The 17500-nt window shown below is 57.6% G+C and overlaps 2 non-coding genes across 2 annotated transcripts; both read right to left on the bottom strand.

The window, feature by feature from the left end:
- Positions 1 to 875: 875 nt before the first annotated feature.
- On the bottom strand, positions 876 to 1030 carry LOC139112907 (5.8S ribosomal RNA). The gene has a single exon (XR_011547518.1). It is a non-coding gene; the product is annotated as a 5.8S ribosomal RNA (ribosomal RNA).
- Positions 1031 to 2239: 1209 nt separating this feature from the next.
- On the bottom strand, positions 2240 to 4158 carry LOC139112896 (small subunit ribosomal RNA). The gene has a single exon (XR_011547510.1). It is a non-coding gene; the product is annotated as a small subunit ribosomal RNA (ribosomal RNA).
- Between the last annotated feature and the right edge of the window lie 13342 nt (positions 4159 to 17500).

Raw genomic sequence — 17500 nt, 5'->3', positions numbered from 1 at the left:
GCAGCGGCGACGACCACTCTCTCTCTCTTATAATACGGTCAGGTTCTCTCGTATCTTTGCTTCGTCGTATATATCTCTAAAATCCCTCCTCTCGAGTTTCCTTTGCGTTGGCGGCGGTAAAGCGACGATATGCGCTCTGTGCAGAAGGAGAACGAGGAGGCGCGCGATTATCTCGCGGCCTCTATTCTCCTCTCCGATCTTCATTCGAAGAAGGAGAGGAAAACTCAAACTCGGTTCTCCGCGCTCCTTATGAACTACTTCTCCGTGGATCAGCCTTGGATCCCGCGCGCGCCGCAAGCGGCACACAGGCCACCTTCCGGGAGTACAAGCGCGAACGAATTGTCGGCTTGTTTCACTCCGGGCGGCGGCGCGCGAGAGAGATCTACTCTTTTTCGTTCGGCGCGTATATACGTATAACGTATAAACTCCTTGCAAGAGCTCGCCACGTTTATCACCACCGCGCACGTCCTTCCCTCCCGTGCGTGTGTGCGTGCGTGCGGCTCTCTGCGATTCTCGATCGCATCTTTCGGTCGGTCGTCGTTCATTCGTTCGACCCTCAAACCTCGTTATTTCGGACGACGCCCAACGGGGCGCGAGAGTACGCCGCCGTTCCGCGAGTATAGAGAGCGCGCGCAGAGAGCGCGAGAGCCTTCGTAAAACCCTGATGGAATCCAGCAACTCGCCGCGTGGATAGCGTGCGTAGTGTGCCTGATACCCCGGGGAAGGCGTCATCGACGACTCCTCGCTTCTCTTCTCTTTTCTCGTGGATGCGGGTATAACTCTCTCGCCGGCCGCCGCGATCGGGCGAACGTCCAACGAATCGCTCGTACGCGGCCGTCGAAACGGCGCGCGCAAGCAGTTTGTCTTCGATAAAACGACCCTCAGCCAGGCGTGGTCCGGGAATTGTATCCGTGGACCGCAATGTGCGTTCGAAATGTCGATGTTCATGTGTCCTGCAGTTCACAAGTTGACGCGCAATTAGCTGCGTTCTTCATCGACCCACGAGCCAAGTGATCCACCGTTCAGGGTAATCGTTCCTTCGCGCACCAAGTACGCTCTATCAAGGAATAGACAACAATGTGCGTCTTCTTCGTTTTGGCCCTTCGATCAGCCTGGCCGCGCGTCCGAGCACGCGCGGACCGCCGCCCCTGTTACGGGGGCTACGGCACAATAATGGAGAGAGAGGGAGACGTCGGTTGTCGGCGCGGTGCGAAAACCAAGAGGTTGCGTCTCTCGCGAAGCTAGAGCCGGGGCGGAACTCTTTGAAAAACCATCGGGGTCGAAAATGACTAGCATATTCGACGAACCCTTCAGCGCGCGCGATCGCGCGCGCGCGGGACCGGAGGAAGAGCAGCGGCGAGAATCGTCGCACTCTCCACTCCTCGCCCGGCGCGCACGACGACGCGGCAGCATAGGTTACCACCGGTACGCGGCGCATTCGCGCGCACCGCAACGCGTCCGAATCGCGGAGATAGAGGCAGCGCGCGAGCGCGCCTCCGTAGTCTCCTTCTCACCGATCCTGATCCGCGAGCGGGCGCGCATATAGATGCACCTTCGCGCTCCTCCTGGATTCGCACAACGAGACCAACCGGCCGCGCTAGCCCCGGCTAAGGGGCGCGCTGAGCGCGGTGGTCCGCGCAACAGGTCGTTCGAAGCGCGCGAGAGACAGAGAGTCGGAGAATCTCCGCAGGAAACGAGAGAGAGAGAATGCAAAGAGCGTAATACGGCAATGCGTACAACTCTCGAATCTCTCTTCTTCTCCACAATATGCCCGGGGTCCTCTCTCGCTTTGAGCTCTCGAGATCTCGACACACTCGTCCCGACCGACAATCCTCTCTTATACGACGGCGACGAATGCGGCGCACACCGCAGCACGCCACCGTTGGCGGCGTGTGAGCGCGCACGCGGTCGTTGCGTCGCATAAACTATTCTCTCCTCTCGATCTCGCAATTTTGCTCGAGCGAAGCGTCGCGTCTCGCGACGGACGCTCCGACGAGGAGTGGGAAGGCGGCGCGGACTCGGAAGACGCGATGTCTCGCGTGCGATTAGATTTTGCGCCCCTTCAGCCACTCTCGACACAACTCGCAGAGTCGTGTTCTAGCTTGTCTGCCCCGTATCGCGGCAGGCAACGTAGTACACGTTACCGTGCGCGCGTACGGTTCCTCGTCCATGCAGTCGCCGGCCGCTGCGCGCGCGTCACGAGAACGGTGCACACAGAGCAGCAGGACCTCCGGAACGTTAATGATCCTTCCGCAGGTTCACCTACGGAAACCTTGTTACGACTTTTACTTCCTCTAAATGATCAAGTTTGGTCATCTTCCCGGCAACATCGGCAATGCCGACGCATTGCCGCGCACCAGTCCGAAGACCTCACTAAATCATTCAATCGGTAGTAGCGACGGGCGGTGTGTACAAAGGGCAGGGACGTAATCAACGCGAGCTTATGACTCGCGCTTACTGGGAATTCCTCGTTCATGGGGAACAATTGCAAGCCCCAATCCCTAGCACGAAGGAGGTTCAGCGGGTTACCCGGGCCTTTCGGCCAGGGAACACACGCTGATTCCTTCAGTGTATCGCGCGTGCGGCCCAGAACATCTAAGGGCATCACAGACCTGTTATTGCTCAATCTCGTGCGGCTAGAAGCCGCCTGTCCCTCTAAGAAGATTTGTTTGTACGTTGGTAGTAAAAACCCGCCGGCCGAAGCCGGGGCCTTCGAATACCATAAGGTACGCCTATTTAGCAGGCTAGAGTCTCGTTCGTTATCGGAATTAACCAGACAAATCGCTCCACCAACTAAGAACGGCCATGCACCACCACCCACCGAATCAAGAAAGAGCTATCAATCTGTCAATCCTTCCGGTGTCTGGGCCTGGTGAGGTTTCCCGTGTTGAGTCAAATTAAGCCGCAGGCTCCACTCCTGGTGGTGCCCTTCCGTCAATTCCTTTAAGTTTCAGCTTTGCAACCATACTTTCCCCGGAACCCAAAAGCTTTGGTTTCCCGGAAGCTGCCCGCCGAGTCATCGGAGGAACTTCGGCGGATCGCTAGCTGGCATCGTTTATGGTTAGAACTAGGGCGGTATCTGATCGCCTTCGAACCTCTAACTTTCGTTCTTGATTAATGAAAACATTTTTGGCAAATGCTTTCGCTTCTGTCCGTCTTGCGACGATCCAAGAATTTCACCTCTAACGTCGCAATACGAATGCCCCCATCTGTCCCTATTAATCATTACCTCGGGGTTCCGAAAACCAACAAAATAGAACCGAGGTCCTATTCCATTATTCCATGCACGCAGTATTCAGGCGAGGATAGCCTGCTTTAAGCACTCTAATTTGTTCAAAGTAAACGTACCGGCCCGACTCGACACTCAGTAAAGAGCACCGCGACGGGATATTAGTTTGGGCGGCCCCTCGCGGGGCTAAGCCCACCGGTAGGACGTCCCACATCACGCCAGTTAAACACCGCGAGCGGTGAACCGACGGTGTGCGACACAGATTCAACTACGAGCTTTTTAACCGCAACAACTTTAATATACGCTATTGGAGCTGGAATTACCGCGGCTGCTGGCACCAGACTTGCCCTCAATGGATCCTCGTTAAAGGATTTAAAGTGTACTCATTCCGATTACGGGGCCTCGGATGAGTCCCGTATCGTTATTTTTCGTCACTACCTCCCCGTGCCGGGAGTGGGTAATTTGCGCGCCTGCTGCCTTCCTTGGATGTGGTAGCCGTTTCTCAGGCTCCCTCTCCGGAATCGAACCCTGATTCCCCGTTACCCGTTACAACCATGGTAGGCGCAGAACCTACCATCGACAGTTGATAAGGCAGACATTTGAAAGATGCGTCGCCGGTGCTAGGACCGTACGATCAGCACAAAGTTATTCAGAGTCGCCAAAATAAACGGTGGACGCACGGAGATCCGCACGCCACCGATTGGTTTTGATCTAATAAAAGCGTCCCTTCCATCACTGGTCGGGACTCTGTTTTGCATGTATTAGCTCTAGAATTACCACAGTTATCCAAGTAAATGTGGGTACAATCTAATGAACCATAACTGATTTAATGAGCCATTCGCGGTTTCACCTTAATTCGGCATGCACTGAGACATGCATGGCTTAATCTTTGAGACAAGCATATGACTACTGGCAGGATCAACCAGGGAGCTTCGTGTGTGCGATCGCGGTTACTCGCGGTGGAGCAACGCGAAAGACAACGCTACGCTGCTACGGACACTCCGCGAGGAAGAGCCGTGCGCGTTTCGTGTGTCGTTAATGCCGCCGGAACTTTTCGAGCCGGTCGACGGACACGCTTTTCGTATTTATATATACCTTAACGGTATGAAAGATCAAATTTTGTTCTCATTCACCCATAACAGCGGCTTGTAAGGCCGCTTAGCCCTGACGCTAGACCGATCCGATCTGAGACGTCGTGGAGCACTGTTCGTTCAACGGTGCCAGCGGTGAGAACACCGAGGCACCGGTTGAAAATTATTTCGCTACGGCGTACAAGTAAGCGGGAACGGCGACATCGTCAAAGATCTCGCCGAAACCGACACTCTCGTATCCGTGGAGTTGATGTTCGGTAAGCGCAACGATACGTCCGCACGCTTGCTCGGAAGCGAGGGACGATCGCGCGTCCAACACGTAAGTGCGCGCCACATATGAGCCATTCGGTCTCTCGACACCGACTCGTGGCAATGCTGTGTCTTATAGTACCGAACCGGGCGGCCGGGCGGTCGGCGACGCACGGTCTAACGCACGGCGGTATATGGGCGAAACCTGCGAAATTTCGACGCCTCGAGGACTTAGCCGCTGCGTCGTACGTAGTTATTTACGCAAAGTCCTCGAGCCTCGTGTTGCTTTCGGCAAGTAGTTACCCACGGACAGCTCGAACGGCAAAGTACTCGAGCTCCGTATCGTTTCGGCTCGGATTTACCAACGCCTTCGATTTTCGACTTTGGTGTCGAAACGATCGCCGAGAGCCCGGCGCACATTTGGCCGAATGTCGGCAACACGCCCGAACGATCTCAAAAAGAGAACCAAAGTTCTCGTAGTAAGCGCGAGGCTAAATTCTCTCAAAAAGCGTTCTAGTGCGAACGACACTTTTGTACGCACCGCAGTGCTTCGTCGAGCTCGGTTATACATACGCCGTAACGCTACGGTACGACCAGACCGAGAGCTCGCATGCATCGTGTTGTGCACGAGTCGCCGCAGCGACAACACCTCTTACAGTACCGAACCGAGCGGCCGGGCGGTCGGCGACGCACGGTCTAACGCACGGCGGTATATGGGCGCCGGCGGTGAAATTTCGACGCCGCGCGGACTTACCCGCTGCGGCGCACGGTAGTTACCTCCGCGTCAAAGATCTCGAGCTCCGTGTTGTTTTACGGCTCGGAGGTACGTACGGACCGCACGAACGGCAGAGTCCTCGAGATACAAAATTTCTTCGTCAAGTATTCACCAATTCCTTCGCTATCCGGCCTCGAAACGATCGCCGAGAGCTTGGCGCACAATTGGCCGAATGTCGGCAAGACGCCCGAACGCTCTCGAAAAAGAGAACCGAAATTCTCGCACTCAGCGCAGTGCAAAACACTTTAAAAATCTCTCTCGAGCGAAAGACACTTTCGTACGCACCGCAGTGCTTCGCCGAGCTCGGTTATACATACGCCGTAACGCTACGGTACGACCAGACCGAGAGCTCGCATGCATCGTGTTGTGCACGAGTCGTCGGCGACGCACGGTCTAACGCACGGCGGTATATGGGCGCCGGCGGTGAAATTTCGACGCCGCGCGGACTTAGCCGCTGCGGCGCACGGTAGTTACCTCCGCGTCAAAGATCTCGAGCTCCGTGTTGTTTTACGGCTCGGAGGTACGTACGGACCGCACGAACGGCAGAGTCCTCGAGATACAAAATTTCTTCGTCAAGTATTCACCAATTCCTTCGCTATCCGGCCTCGAAACGATCGCCGAGCTTGGCGCACATTTGGCCGAATGTCGGCAAGACGCCCGAAAGATCTCAAAAGAGAACCAAAGTTCTCGTAGTAAGCGCGAAGCTAAATTCTCTCAAAAAGCGTTCTAGTGCGAACGACACTTTTGTACGCACCGCAGTGCTTCGCCGAGCTCGGTTATACATACGCCGTAACGCTACGGTACGACCAGACCGCGAGCTCGCATGCACCGTGTTGTGCACGAGTCGCCGCAGCGACGACACCTCTTACAGTACCGAACCGAGCGGCCGGGCGGTCGGCGACGCACGGTCTAACGCACGGCGGTATATGGGCGCCGGCGGTGAAATTTCGACGCCGCGCGGACTTAGCCGCTGCGGCGCACGGTAGTTACCTCCGCGTCAAAGATCTCGAGCTCCGTGTTGTTTTACGGCTCGGAGGTACGTACGGACCGCACGAACGGCAGAGTCCTCGAGATACAAAATTTCTTCGTCACGTATTCACCAATTCCTTCGCTATCCGGCCTCGAAACGATCGCCGAGAGCTTGGCGCACATTTGGCCGAATGTCGGCAAGACGCCCGAAAGATCTCAAAAGAGAACCAAAGTTCTCGTAGTAAGCGCGAAGCTAAATTCTCTCAAAAAGCGTTCTAGTGCGAACGACACTTTTGTACGCACCGCAGTGCTTCGCCGAGCTCGGTTATACATACGCCGTAACGCTACGGTACGACCAGACCGCGAGCTCGCATGCATCGTGTTGTGCACGAGTCGCCGCAGCGACGACACCTCTTACAGTACCGAACCGAGCGGCCGGGCGGTCGGCGACGCACGGTCTAACGCACGGCGGTATATGGGCGCCGGCGGTGAAATTTCGACGCCGCGCGGACTTAGCCGCTGCGGCGCACGGTAGTTACCTCCGCGTCAAAGATCTCGAGCTCCGTGTTGTTTTACGGCTCGGAGGTACGTACGGACCGCACGAACGGCAGAGTCCTCGAGATACAAAATTTCTTCGTCACGTATTCACCAATTCCTTCGCTATCCGGCCTCGAAACGATCGCCTAGAGCTTGGCGCACATTTGGCCGAATGTCGGCAAGACGCCCGAAAGATCTCAAAAAGGGAACCAAAGTTCTCGTAGTAAGCGCGAAGCTAAATTCTCTCAAAAAGCGTTCTAGTGCGAACGACACTTTTGTACGCACCGCAGTGCTTCGCCGAGCTCGGTTATACATACGCCGTAACGCTACGGTACGACCAGACCGCGAGCTCGCATGCATCGTGTTGTGCACGAGTCGCCGCAGCGACGACACCTCTTACAGTACCGAACCGAGCGGCCGGGCGGTCGGCGACGCACGGTCTAACGCACGGCGGTATATGGGCGCCGGCGGTGAAATTTCGACGCCGCGCGGACTTAGCCGCTGCGGCGCACGGTAGTTACCTCCGCGTCAAAGATCTCGAGCTCCGTGTTGTTTTACGGCTCGGAGGTACGTACGGACCGCACGAACGGCAGAGTCCTCGAGATACAAAATTTCTTCGTCACGTATTCACCAATTCCTTCGCTATCCGGCCTCGAAACGATCGCCGAGCTTGGCGCACATTTGGCCGAATGTCGGCAAGACGCCCGAAAGATCTCAAAAGAGAACCAAAGTTCTCGTAGTAAGCGCGAAGCTAAATTCTCTCAAAAAGCGTTCTAGTGCGAACGACACTTTTGTACGCACCGCAGTGCTTCGCCGAGCTCGGTTATACATACGCCGTAACGCTACGGTACGACCAGACCGAGAGCTCGCATGCATCGTGTTGTGCACGAGTCGCCGCAGCGACGACACCTCTTACAGTACCGAACCGAGCGGCCGGGCGGTCGGCGACGCACGGTCTAACGCACGGCGGTATATGGGCGCCGGCGGTGAAATTTCGACGCCGCGCGGACTTAGCCGCTGCGGCGCACGGTAGTTACCTCCGCGTCAAAGATCTCGAGCTCCGTGTTGTTTTATGGCTCGGAGGTACGTACGGACCGCACGAACGGCAGAGTCCTCGAGATACAAAATTTCTTCGTCACGTATTCACCAATTCCTTCGCTATCCGGCCTCGAAACGATCGCCGAGAGCTTGGCGCACATTTGGCCGAATGTCGGCAAGACGCCCGAAAGATCTCAAAATGAGAACCAAAGTTCTCGTAGTAAGCGCCAAGCTAAATTCTCTCAAAAAGCGTTCTAGTGCGAACGACACTTTTGTACGCACCGCAGTGCTTCGCCGAGCTCGGTTATACATACGCCGTAACGCTACGGTACGACCAGACCGCGAGCTCGCATGCACCGTGTTGTGCACGAGTCGCCGCAGCGACGACACCTCTTACAGTACCGAACCGAGCGGCCGGGCGGTCGGCGACGCACGGTCTAACGCACGGCGGTATATGGGCGCCGGCGGTGAAATTTCGACGCCGCGCGGACTTAGCCGCTGCGGCGCGTAGTTACCTCCGCGTCAAAGATCTCGAGCTCCGTGTACGGCTCGGAGGTACGTACGGACCGCACGAACGGCAGAGTCCTCGAGATACAAAATTTCTTCGTCACGTATTCACCAATTCCTTCGCTATCCGGCCTCGAAACGATCGCCGAGAGCTTGGCGCACATTGGCCGAATGTCGGCAAGACGCGAAAGATCTCAAAAGAGAACCAAAGTTCTCGTAGTAAGCGCGAAGCTAAATTCTCTCAAAAAGCGTTCTAGTGCGAACGACACTTTTGTACGCACCGCAGTGCTTCGCCGAGCTCGGTTATACATACGCCGTAACGCTACGGTACGACCAGACCGAGAGCTCGCATGCACCGTGTTGTGCACGAGTCGCCGCAGCGACGACACCTCTTACAGTACCGAACCGAGCGGCCGGGCGGTCGGCGACGCACGGTCTAACGCACGGCGGTATATGGGCGCCGGCGGTGAAATTTCGACGCCGCGCGGACTTAGCCGCTGCGGCGCACGGTAGTTACCTCCGCGTCAAAGATCTCGAGCTCCGTGTTGTTTTACGGCTCGGAGGTACTTACGGACCGCACGAACGGCAGAGTCCTCGAGATACAAAATTTCTTCGTCACGTATTCACCAATTCCTTCGCTATCCGGCCTCGAAACGATCGCCGAGAGCTTGGCGCACATTTGGCCGAATGTCGGCAAGACGCCCGAAAGATCTCAAAAGGAACCAAGTTCTCGTAGTAAGCGCAAACTAAATTCTCTCAAAAAGCGTTCTAGTGCGACGACACTTTGTACGCACCGCAGTGCTTCGCCGAGCTCGGTTATACATACGCCGTAACGCTACGGTACGACCAGACCTAGAGCTCGCATGCACCGTGTTGTGCACGGGTCGCCGCAGCGACGACACCTCTTACAGTACCGAACCGAGCGGCCGGGCGGTCGGCGACGCACGGTCTAACGCACGGCGGTATATGGGCGCCGGCGGTGAAATTTCGACGCCGCGCGGACTTAGCCGCTGCGGCGCTGCGGTAGTACCTCCGCGTCAAAGTCGCGAGCCTCGTGTTGCTTTCGGCTCGGAGTTACTTCCGGCCGCACGAACGGCAAAGTCCTCGAGATACAAATTTCTTCGTCACGTATTCGCTTCCGCTATCCGGCCTCGAAACGATCGCCGAGGCTTGGCGCACGGCCCGAATGTCGGCAAGACGCCCGAAAGATCTCAAAAGAGAACCAAAGTTCTCGTAGTAAGCGCGAAGCTAAATTCTCGAAAAAGCGTTCTAGTGCGAACGACACTTTGTACGCACGCAGTGCTTCGCCGAGCTCGGTTATACTTACGCCGTAACGCTACGGTACGACCAGACCGAGAGCTCGCATGCACCGTGTTGTGCACGAGTCGCCGCAGCGACGACACCTCTTACAGTACCGAACCGAGCGGCCGGGCGGTCGGCGACGCACGGTCTAACGGCGGTATATGGGCGCCGGCGGTGAGGAATTTCGCGCCGCGCGGACTTAGCCGCAGCGAAGTACGCGAGCCTCGTGTTGCTTTCGGCTCGGAGTTACTTCCGCGCGGTTCTAGCGACAAAGTACGCGAGCCTCGTGTTGCTTTCGGCTCGGAGTTACTTCCGCGCGGTCCGATCGGCAAAGTACGCGAGCCTCGTGTTGCTTTCGGCTCGGAGTTACTTCCGGGCAGTCCGACCGTCAAAGTACGCGAGCCTCGTGTTGCTTTCGGCTCGGAGTTACTTCCGCGCGGTCCTAGCGACAAAGTACGCGAGCCTCGTGTTGCTTTCGGCTCGGAGTTACTTCCGCGCGGTTCGATCGGCAAAGTACGCGAGCCTCGTGTTGCTTTCGGCTCGGAGTTACTTCCGCGCGGTCCTAGCGGCAAAGTACGCGAGCCTCGTGTTGCTTTCGGCTCGGGGTTACTTCCGCGCGGTCCTAGCGGCAAAGTACGCGAGCCTCGTGTTGCTTTCGGCTCGGAGTTACTTCCGCGCGGTCCGATCGGCAAAGTACGCGAGCCTCGTGTTGCTTTCGGCTCGGGGTTACTTCCGCGCGGTCCTAGCGGCAAAGTACGCGAGCCTCGTGTTGCTTTCGGCTCGGAGTTACTTCCGCGCGGTCCTAGCGGCAAAGTACGCGAGCCTCGTGTTGCTTTCGGCTCGGAGTTTCTTCCGCGCGGTCCTAGCGACAAAGTACGCGAGCCTCGTGTTGCTTTCGGCTCGCAGTTACTTCCGCGCGGTCCGATCGGCAAAGTACGCGAGCCTCGTGTTGCTTTCGGCTCGGAGTTACTTCCGCGCGGTCCTAGCGGCAAAGTACGCGAGCCTCGTGTTGCTTTCGGCTCGGAGTTACTTCCGCGCGGTCCTAGCGGCAAAGTACGCGAGCCTCGTGTTGCTTTCGGCTCGGAGTTACTTCCGCGCGGTCCGATCGGCAAAGTACGCGAGCCTCGTGTTGCTTTCGGCTCGGAGTTACTTCCGAGCTTCCGACCGTCAAAGTCCGCGAGCCTCGTGTTGCTTTCGGCTCGGAGTTACTTCCGCGCGGTCCTAGCGATACGCGAGCTCGTGTTGCTTTCGGCTCGGAGTTACTTCCGCGCGGTCCGATCGGCAAAGTACGCGAGCCTCGTGTTGCTTTCGGCTCGGAGTTACTTCCGCGCGGTCCTAGCGGCAAAGTACGCGAGCCTCGTGTTGCTTTCGGCTCCGAGTTACTTCCGCGCGGTCCGATCGGCAAAGTACGCGAGCCTCGTGTTGCTTTCGGCTCGGAGTTACTTCCGCGCGGTCCTAGCGGCAAAGTACGCGAGCCTCGTGTTGCTTTCGGCTCGGAGTTACTTTCGCGCGGTCCTAGCGGCAAAGTACGCGAGCCTCGTGTTGCTTTCGGCTCGGAGTTACTTCCGCGCGGTCCGATCGGCAAAGTACGCGAGCCTCGTGTTGCTTTCGGCTCGGAGTTACTTTCGAGCGGTCCGACCGTCAAAGTCCGCGAGCCTCGTGTTGCTTTCGGCTCGGAGTTACTTCCGCGCGGTCCTAGCGGCAAAGTACGCGAGCCTCGTGTGCTTTCGGGTCAGGTTACTTCCGCGCGGTCCGATCGGCAAAGTACGCGAGCCTCGTGTTGCTTTCGGCTCGGAGTTACTTCCGCGCGGTCCTAGCGGCAAAGTACGCGAGCCTCGTGTTGCTTTCGGCTCGGTTACTTCCGCGCGGTCTAGCGGCAAAGTACGCGAGCCTCGTGTTGCTTTCGGCTCGGAGTTACTTCCGCGCGGTCCGATCGGCAAAGTACGCGAGCCTCGTGTTGCTTTCGGCTCAGGTTACTTCCGCGCGGTCCTAGCGGCAAAGTACGCGAGCCTCGTGTTGCTTTCGGCTCGGAGTTACTTCCGCGCGGTCCGAGCGGCAAAGTACGCGAGCCTCGTGTTGCTTTCGGCTCGGGTTACTTCCGCGCGGTTTAGCGACAAAGTACGCGAGCCTCGTGTTGCTTTCGGCTCGGAGTTACTTCCGCGCGGTCCGATCGGCAAAGTACGCGAGCCTCGTGTTGCTTTCGGCTCGGAGTTACTTCCGCGCGGTCCTAGCGGCAAAGTACACGAGCCTCGTGTTGCTTTCGGCTCGGGGTTACTTCCGCGCGGTCCTAGCGACAAAGTACGCGAGCCTCGTGTTGCTTTCGGCTCGGAGTTACTTCCGCGCGGTCCGATCGGCAAAGTACGCGAGCCTCGTGTTGCTTTCGGCTCGGAGTTACTTCCGAGCGGTCCGACCGTCAAAGTCCGCGAGCCTCGTGTTTTTCGGCTCGGAGTTACTTCCGCGCGGTCCTAGCGGCAAAGTACGCGAGCCTCGTGTTGCTTTCGGCTCGGAGTTACTTCCGCGCGGTCCGATCGGCAAAGTACGCGAGCCTCGTGTTGCTTTCGGCTCGGGGTTACTTCCGCGCGGTCCTAGCGGCAAAGTACGCGAGCCTCGTGTTGCTTTCGGGTCGGAGTTACTTCCGCGCGGTCCGATCGGCAAAGTACGCGAGCCTCGTGTTGCTTTCGGCTCGGAGTTACTTCCGCGCGGTCCTAGCGGCAAAGTACGCGAGCCTCGTGTTGCTTTCGGCTCGGAGTTACTTCCGCGCGGTCCTAGCGGCAAAGTACGCGAGCCTCGTGTTGCTTTCGGCTCGGAGTTACTTCCGCGCGGTCCGATCGGCAAAGTACGCGAGCCTCGTGTTGCTTTCGGCTCGGAGTTACTTCCGCGCGGTCCTAGCGGCAAAGTACGCGAGCCTCGTGTTGCTTTCGGCTCGTAGCTACTTTCGAGCGGTTCGGACAACAAAGTCCGCGAGCCCTGTGTTACTACTGCTCGGGGCTGCTTCCGAACGTTTCGGGCAATCAACTTTTTGTTCTCCGTATTGTTTTTTTAAGCTATCTTAGCTATTTTCTCGTAAAAGTTAAATTTTCGCGTTTTGTGCTGTTTTTCAGCTCTCTGCTGGCGATCGTCTATGTTCTTAAATCTCGTGTTATTTTCGAGCTCTTCATTTCGGCCGACGAGCGGCTAAGTTTACGAGTTTTGTGTTGCTTTCTGCACGTAGTTACTTCCGAGCGGTCCGACCGTCAAAGTACGCGAGCCTCGTGTTGCTTTCGGCTCGGAGTTACTTCCGCGCGGTCCTAGCGACAAAGTACGCGAGCCTCGTGTTGCTTTCGGCTCGGAGTTACTTCCGCGCGGTCCGATCGGCAAAGTACGCGAGCCTCGTGTTGCTTTCGGCTCGGGGTTACTTCCGCGCGGTCCTAGCGGCAAAGTACGCGAGCCTCGTGTTGCTTTCGGCTCGGAGTTACTTCCGCGCGGTCCTAGCGGCAAAGTACGCGAGCCTCGTGTTGCTTTCGGCTCGGAGTTACTTCCGCGCGGTCCGATCGGCAAAGTACGCGAGCCTCGTGTTGCTTTCGGCTCGGAGTTACTTCCGCGCGGTCCTAGCGGCAAAGTACGCGAGCCTCGTGTTGCTTTCGGCTCGGAGTTACTTCCGCGCGGTTCTAGCGGCAAAGTACACGAGCCTCGTGTTGCTTTCGGCTCGGAGTTACTTCCGCGCGGTCCTAGCGGCAAAGTACGCGAGCCTCGTGTTGCTTTCGGCTCGGAGTTACTTCCGCGCGGTCCGATCGGCAAAGTACGCGAGCCTCGTGTTGCTTTCGGCTCGGAGTTACTTCCGAGCGGTCCGACCGTCAAAGTCCGCGAGCCTCGTGTTGCTTTCGGCTCGGAGTTACTTCCGCGCGGTCCTAGCGTCAAAGTACGCGAGCCTCGTGTTGCTTTCGGGTCGGGGTTACTTCCGCGCGGTCCGATCGGCAAAGTACGCGAGCCTCGTGTTGCTTTCGGCTCGGAGTTACTTCCGCGCGGTCCTAGCGGCAAAGTACGCGAGCCTCGTGTTGCTTTCGGGTCGGAGTTACTTCCGCGCGGTCCGATCGGCAAAGTACGCGAGCCTCGTGTTGCTTTCGGCAGGTTACTTCCGCGCGGTCCTAGCGGCAAAGTACGCGAGCCTCGTGTTGCGGCTCGAGTTACTTCCGCGCGGTCCTAGCGGCAAAGTACGCGAGCCTCGTGTTGCTTTCGGCTCGGAGTTACTTCCGCGCGGTCCGATCGGCAAAGTACGCGAGCCTCGTGTTGCTTTCGGCTCGGAGTTACTTCCGCGCGGTCCTAGCGGCAAAGTACGCGAGCCTCGTGTTGCTTTCGGCTTGTAGCTACTTTCGAGCGGTTCGGACAACAAAGTCCGCGAGCCTGTGTTACTACTGCTCGGGGCTTCCGAACGTTTCGGGCAATAACTTTTGTTCTCCGTATTGTTTTTAAGCTATCTTAGCTATTTTCTCGTAAAAGTTAAATTTTCGCGTTTTGTGCTGTTTTTTCGAGCTCTCTGCTGGCGATCGTCTCTGTTCTTAAATCTCGTGTTATTTTCTTGAGCTCTTCGTAATTTCGGCCGACGAGCGGCTAAGTTTACGAGTTTTGTGTTGCTTTCTGCACGTAGTTACTTCCGAGCGGTCCGACCGTCAAAGTACGCGAGCCTCGTGTTGCTTTCGGCTCGGGGTTACTTCCGCGCGGTCCTAGCGACAAAGTACGCGAGCCTCGTGTTGCTTTCGGCTCGGAGTTACTTCCGCGCGGTCCGATCGGCAAAGTACGCGAGCCTCGTGTTGCTTTCGGCTCGGAGTTACTTCCGCGCGGGTCTAGCGGCAAAGTACGCGAGCCTCGTGTTGCTTTCGGCTCGGAGTTACTTCCGCGCGGTCCTCGCGGCAAAGTACGCGAGCCTCGTGTTGCTTTCGGCTCGTAGCTACTTTCGAGCGGTTCGGACAACAAAGTCCGCGAGCCCTGTGTTACTACTGCTCGGGGCTGCTTCCGAACGTTTCGGGCAATCAACCTTTTGTTCTCCGTATTGTTTTTTTAAGCTATCTTAGCTATTTTCTCGTAAAAGTTAAATTTTCGCGTTTTGTGCTGTTTTTCGAGCTCTCTGCTGGCGATCGTCTATGTTCTTAAATCTCGTGTTATTTTCTTGAGCTCTTCGTAATTTCGGCCGACGAGCGGCTAAGTTTGAAGTTTTGTGTTGCATTCTGCGTAGTTACTTCCGAGCGGTCCGACCGTCAAAGTACGCGAGCCTCGTGTTGCTCTCGGCTCGGAGTTACTTCCGCGCGGTCCTAGCGACAAAGTACGCGAGCCTCGTGTTGCTTTCGGCTCGAGGTTACTTCCGCGCGGTCTAGCGACAAAGTACGCGAGCCTCGTGTTGCTTTCGGCTCGGAGGTTACTTCCGCGTTCCGATCGGCAAAGTACGCGAGCCTCGTGTTGCTTTCGGCTCGGAGTTACTTCCGCGCGGTCCTAGCGGCAAAGTACGCGAGCCTCGTGTTGCTTTCGGCTCGAGTTACTTCCGCGCTGTCCGATCGGCAAAGTACGCGACCTCGTGTTGCTACGGCTCGGGGCTGCTTCCGAACGTTTCGGGCAAATAACTTGTCGTTCTCCGTAATGTTTTTTTGAGGTATCTGAGTTCTTATATTGTGGCAGGATAAATTTTCGCGATTTGTGCTGTGTTTTCGAGCTCTCTAAGCTGTCGGCCGGCGGAGTGGCAAAGTCCCCGAGCCTCGTGTTGGCACTTTCTCGAGCGAGCTCTCTAAACTGTAGGCCGACGAATTGGCAAGTCCCCAGGAAGCCTCGTGTTGCTTTCTCGAGCTCTCTGAGCTGTCGGCCGGCGGGCAAAGTCCCGAGCCTCGTGTTGCTTTCTCGAGCTCTCTGAGCTGTCGGCCAGCGAATTAGCCAGTCCCCGAGCCTCGTGTTGCTTTCTCGAGCTCTCTGAGCTGTCGGCCGGCAGGTGGCCGATCCCCGAGCCTCGTGTTGCTTTCGGCAGGTTACTTCCGCGCGGTCCTAGCGGCAAAGTACGCGAGCCTCGTGTTGCTTTCGGGTCGGAGTTACTTCGCGCGGTCCGATCGGCAAAGTACGCGAATCGTGTTGCTTTACCACGTAGTTACTTCCCGAGCGGTCCGACCGTCAAAGTCCGCGAGCCTCGTGTTGCTTTCTCAGGTTACTTCCGCGCGGTCTAGCGGCAAAGTACGCGAGCCTCGTGTTGCTTTCGGGTCGGAGTTACTTCCGCGCGGTCCGATCGGCAAAGTACGCGAGCCTCGTGTTGCTTTCGGCTTGGAGTTACTTCCGCGCGGTCCCTAGCGGCCAAAGTACGCGAGCCTCGTGTTGCTTTCGGCTCGGAGTTACTTCCGCGCGGTCCTAGCGGCAAAGTACGCGAGCCTCGTGTTGCTCTCGGCTCGGAGTTACTTCCGCGCGGTCCGATCGGCAAAGTACGCGAGCCTCGTGTTGCTTTCGGCTCGGAGTTACTTCCGCGCGGTCCTAGCGGCAAAGTACGCGAGCCTCGTATTGCTTTCGGCTCGGAGTTACTTCCGCGCGGTCCCTAGCGGCAAAGTACACGAGCCTCGTTGCTAAGCTCCGGAGTTACTTCCGCGCGGTCCTTGACAAAGTACGCGAGCCTCGTTGCTTTCGGCTCGGAGTTACTTCCGCGCGGTCCGATCGGCGAAGTACACCGAGCCTCGTGTTGCTTTCGGCTCAGGTTACTTCCGCGCGGTCCTAGCGGCAAAGTACACAGCGAGCCTCGTGTTTCGGCTCGGAGTTACTTCCGCGCGGTCCTAGCGACAAAGTACGCGAGCCTCGTGTTGCTCGGCAGGAGTTACTTCCGCGCGGTCCGGAGAATCGGCAAAGTACGCGAGCCTCGTGTTGCTTTCGGCTCGGAGTTCCGAGCGGTCCGACCGTCAAAGTCCGCGAGCCTCGTGCGCTTTCGGCTCGAGGTTACTTCCGCGCGGTCCTAGCGGCAAAGTACGCGAGCCTCGTGTTGCTTTCCGGGTCCGGAGTTACTTCCGCGCGGTCCGATCGGCCAAGTACGCGAGCCTCGTGTTGCTTTCGGCTCAGGTTACTTCCGCGCGGTCCTAGCGGCGAGTACGCGAGCCTCGTGTTGCTTTCGGGTCGGAGTTACTTCCGCGCGGTCCGATCGGCAAGTACGCGAGCCTCGTGTTGCTTTCGGCAGGTTACTTCCGCGCTACAGCGGCAAAGTACGAGCCTCGTGTTGCTTTCGGCTCGGAGTTACTTCCGCGCGGTCCTAGCGGCAAAGTACGCGAGCCTCGTGTTGCTTTCGGGTCGGAGTTACTTCCGCGCGGTCCGATCGGCAAAGTACGCGAGCCTCGTGTTGCTTTCGGCTTGGAGTTACTTCCGAGCGGTCCGACCGTCAAAGTCCGCGAGCCTCGTGTTGCTTTCGGCTCGGGGTTACTTCCGCGCGGTCCTAGCGGCAAAGTACGCGAGCCTCGTGTTGCTTTCGGGTCGGAGTTACTTCCGCGCGGTCCGATCGGCAAAGTACGCGAGCCTCGTGTTGCTTTCGGCAGGTTACTTCCGCGCGGTCCTAGCGGCAAAGTACGCGAGCCTCGTGTTGCTTTCGGCTCGGAGTTACTTCCGCGCGGTCCTAGCGGCAAAGTACGCGAGCCTCGTGTTGCTTTCGGGTCGGAGTTACTTCCGCGCGGTCCGATCGGCAAAGTACGCGAGCCTCGTGTTGCTTTCGGCTTGGAGTTACTTCCGAGCGGTCCGACCGTCAAAGTCCGCGAGCCTCGTGTTGCTTTCGGCTCGGGGTTACTTCCGCGCGGTCCTAGCGGCAAAGTACGCGAGCCTCGTGTT

The sequence above is a fragment of the Cardiocondyla obscurior genome, unplaced genomic scaffold, assembly GCF_019399895.1.
Source record: "Cardiocondyla obscurior isolate alpha-2009 unplaced genomic scaffold, Cobs3.1 scaffold63_0_115461, whole genome shotgun sequence".
NCBI classification, from domain to species: domain Eukaryota; kingdom Metazoa; phylum Arthropoda; class Insecta; order Hymenoptera; family Formicidae; genus Cardiocondyla; species Cardiocondyla obscurior.
Note: the sequence above shows the minus strand (reverse complement) of the source record. Positions and strands in the feature narration are given on the sequence as shown.